This window comes from Leguminivora glycinivorella, chromosome 22, assembly GCF_023078275.1.
Source record: "Leguminivora glycinivorella isolate SPB_JAAS2020 chromosome 22, LegGlyc_1.1, whole genome shotgun sequence".
Taxonomy (NCBI): Eukaryota; Metazoa; Arthropoda; class Insecta; order Lepidoptera; family Tortricidae; genus Leguminivora; species Leguminivora glycinivorella.
Genome location: NC_062992.1, coordinates 8279285 through 8283803, shown reverse-complemented (window position 1 = coordinate 8283803; position 4519 = coordinate 8279285).

Genomic DNA, 4519 nt, shown 5'->3' with positions numbered 1-4519 from the left:
CACGTGCGAATGTAACACTACACATTTGTACACATCGCCAGGGACAAAATTTTTGAATTTCGAATGGAAAACGACGACATGCTATTTTTTTGTTAGGTTTTGAATCTAATCCTAATTACCACTCGTTTTAAATTCTTTTTAGGGTTCCGTAGTCAACTAGGAACCCTTATAGTTTCGCCATGTCTGTCTGTCCGTCCGTCCGTCCGTCCGTCCGTCCGTCCGTCCGTCCGCGGATAATCTCAGTAACCGTTAGCACTAGAAAGCTGAAATTTGGTACCAATATGTATATCAATCACGCCAACAAAGTGCAAAAATAAAAAATGGAAAAAAATGTTTTATTAGGGTACCCCCCCTACATGTAAAGTGGGGGCTGATTTTTTTTTCATTCCAACCCCAACGTGTGATATATTGTTGGATAGGTATTTAAAAATAAATAAGAGTTTACTAAGATCGTTTTTTGATAATATTTATATTTTCGGAAATAATCGCTCCTAAAGGAAAAAAGTGCGTCCCCCCTCTAACTTTTGAACCATAAGTTTAAAAAATATGAAAAAAATCACAGAAGTAGAACTTTATAAAGACTTTCTAGGAAAATTGTTTTGAACTTGATAGGTTCAGTAGTTTTTGAGAAAAACACGGAAATCTACGGAACCCTACACTGAGCGTGGCCCGACACGCTCTTGGCCGGTTTTTAGAAGAATCTTTTACCTTTAAACGAGCAATTCTTGTATATTTATTTATATACACCGTGTTTTTATTGTTTTCCGTTAAATTCGACACGCAGTTAGGTTCGTCATCAGGAACCACCCTGTGTATCGCTTTTCGTCAAATTCGAAAAAAAAAATGTTTTTCCTTTCCATACATAATAAATGAATTAATTAGTGTGAGATGACCTTAATCATAACATTAAAGTCAGTGACAAGTGTCTGACGGCAAATGTCATAACAAATAACATAACGAAGTGGTAAGGGATGCCACACACGTATTCAGTAATTAATTTTTTTTTAATAATTCTATAACCGTAAGAGTTAGGACGCTAGTTTCTTAGAGAAATTAATTGTATTTGATCTAAAGAACCTTCCCTGAAAGTTAACGGAATTCAATAAAAACAGGGTGTATATATACACGTAAGTAGCCAATATCACTACATAGTATATAAACTTTTTAACAAAAAATAAAACCGCCTTCAAAAATAAGCGCGTTACAAAACACGGAGAAACTAAAAAGCCAAAAATAATAAACCTTTCAATTCAGATTTCTTATCGTATTGCAATAAGCTAAACATCCAAATTATAAACAAATCAATTATTTTTGTAGTCGGTACCAGACCTGTTCGTCGCCTTGCTATTGCCTGTTTGCCCCACCCAACCATACACAGGCTGGTACCGACTCCAAAAATAATTGATTTGTTTATAATTTGGATGTTTAGCTTATTGCAATACGATAAGAAATCTGAATTGAAAGGTTTATTATTTTTGGCTTTTTAGTTTCTCCGTGTTTTGTAACGCGCTTATTTTTGAAGGCGGTTTTATTTTTTGTTAAAAAGTTTATTTATTTGTTGATTTTTAGTGGTTCCTAGTGATATTATATGTATCAGTCCGAATACATGTACAGTAGTGAAAGAATTATCCTTAAACTCCTAACCATTGAGGAGTTGACCTTCCATCATCAGCTCAGCCACATAAAATTATTACCATCAGACGTAAATACTGGTGTACCTTTGAAAAATAGACTAAAAACATTACATGTGCCTATAACATTTGAAGAGTTCCCTCGATTTCTCCAGGATCCCATCATCAGACCCTGACTTGGTGCCAATGGGACCATCTCGGGGTTATACCGGTTCGATCAAAAAAAAAATTTTGAAAATCGGTCCACGATTCTCGGAGATATCGAATAACATACATACAAAAAAAAAAAAAAAAACATTCAGTCGAATTGAGAACCTCCTCCTTTTTTGAAGTCGGTTAAAAACAAAGTCGCTTTCTCTGTCCCTATGTCCCTATGTATGCTTAAATCTTTAAAACTACGCAACGGATTTTGATGCGGTTTTTTTTAATAGATAGAGTGATTCTAGAGAAAGGTTTATATGTAGGTATAGTACCCGTGTGAAGCCGGGGCGGGTCGCTAGTATTATATGTAATAAGATCTGATTCTATGAAGCGCTGGTAGCCTAGTGGTAAGAGCGTGCGACTTTCGATCCGGAGGTCGCGGGTTCGAACCCAGGCTCGTACCAATGAGTTTTTCGGAACATTTGTGCGAAATGTCAGTCGTTTTTCGGTGAAAGAAAACATCGTAGGAAAACCGGACTAATTCCAATAAGGCCTAGTTACCCTTCGGGTTGTAAAACTTTCGTAAAACTAGTGCCTACGCCAAATCTTCGGATTAGGTTGTTAAAGCGGACCCCAGGCTCCCATGAGCCGTGGTAAATGCCGGGATAACGCAAGGAGGATGATGATGAAGGTCTGATTCTATGTTTATGTGTTCGACCTCAATGAGTCTAGTTATAGGCGATTGTTCTCCAAGGTTGTTTGGTCAACAAGCGATAACGGCTACCGTCTCGTGTGCTCCACTTAAAATCATTAGGTACTTACTGTTAAGAAAATAGCACATTACATCAGAGGCCGGGAAAATGAGGATTTCCGGCCAAGTGGGTATATAGCCGTGGGCCGGATAGGGATACGAGGCCGGGAATCCGTTTTCACGCCGAGGCATGTATAGTGCTTTTCTCAAACATACAATGAAATAAAATAAAAAATGCTCTAAAGGACAATATTTTATAAAAAAAAGTTACTTTGCAGGCCTAGGCCTAAAAATAATATGAAATCCCTTTACAGTCCTCTCGAGTTGTTGCGCCCAAAAAGCGATACTTCCCAGCCCATTTTTAAGGAATGTAAAGACAATATTTCATTGCATGTTTGAGAAAACGATATTTTTGTTTATCTTGAAACTTAGAGAACAAATGTAATGGAGTAATTTATTTACATAATAATATAAAAAACTAAGACTAAACTTGAAAGCTAGCTTATATCTAAAATAGGCCCTTGAGGCATTGTACCAAGGATGTTGGCGACATTTCCTCGCTTTAATCGTTTTATCGCCATTGTTGATACGTTATTTACTATATAATTATTTTTTCATCGTGTACAGTCTTTATTAAATATATTGGTATTTTAATAAGTCTGATATAGGTAATAGGTATATGATATTTTACACGTACTTTCGCTTTCTTAGGACCAGTTGCATCGACCACATTTGACAGACACATCATCATCACGCAGCAGACGTCTATGGAACTTCCCGTACAATAAAATTTAACGAACGCTTTAACGGTGACAGACGGTTTGATGCAACCGGCCCTTAGTTGTACAAGTTGTATGCAGTTTGCACCGACGCGTGCTAATTGACAACGTTTCAAAGTTTTCAATGTCCCTAAATAGAAAACCATTTCAAGATATACGCCTGTAGATCACAAAAATATATATTAAATTTTTTTTTGCCATACTTTTCGTAAAAATTCTTAAAAAATAGTTTAAAGAGGAAGTGACGTCACATAGCTGATTCAGAGCTGCCACTATAACCAAAAAATCTTCCAGTTGGGATGACACTTGGGTTTGACAGTGACACTTATCACCGTTCGTAGCAAAGATATTAAAATTTCATAACTTAGTCTATGGCTCGTAGTTATTCAATATTGGTTGACAGTGACACTTGACAGTCAGACATATCGGACTGTTTAAGCTGACTCTTAAAACTTTTTTTTTAGAAATGATTTTTCGTTTTCTTAGGTGTATGAAACAACACATGTGACATCTAGTTGAGTCTTGACGTTTGTAACTTACGCTCTTTCTGCTCGAAGTAGTAACATACTCGTAAAGTGATTCTGATTTTCGAATTAATATTGCAGTTTTTTGGAAAAATAAAAAAATACGTGTATCTTTTAATATTGAGTTCTTTCGAACCAAACAATAAAAAGTAGTACTCAAAAATATGAAATGTTGTCAATTTGAAGTGATCCTAATTAGATAACAAAAGGCAAGCCACAGATGTCATATATACCATAGATCAAGCAAACGTATCTACTTAGCGTGTCAAATGAACTCAGTGAAATCCACTGAGTTGTCCGTCTTTACTCGCAGCTTGCAGCTTTCGGGCGTCAATTTTTGTAAGTTGAAGTCAACCAAAACATAAAAAATGCCTCTTTACGTGATATTCAATTGCAACAACACAAAAATTATGAACAATCAAGAGCCTGAGACATACTTATTTAAAATTACAGGCAAGAATCAACTTCAGTACAAAATTTGACACGCTCGGCCCCTATACAAATATATGAATTTGTTTCTTCTATCTAAATTAAGTTCTGTGAGGCAAGCCCTTTTGTTAAGAGGACACGGTAACGAAAATGCTAAAATGGAAAGGAGCCCCCCTTTCAACTTGGGAATTTTAGTTAAATATACAAGTGTTATTAACTAGATTTATCGAAAAAAAATTGTCCATTAAGAAAAACTCAGTCAAA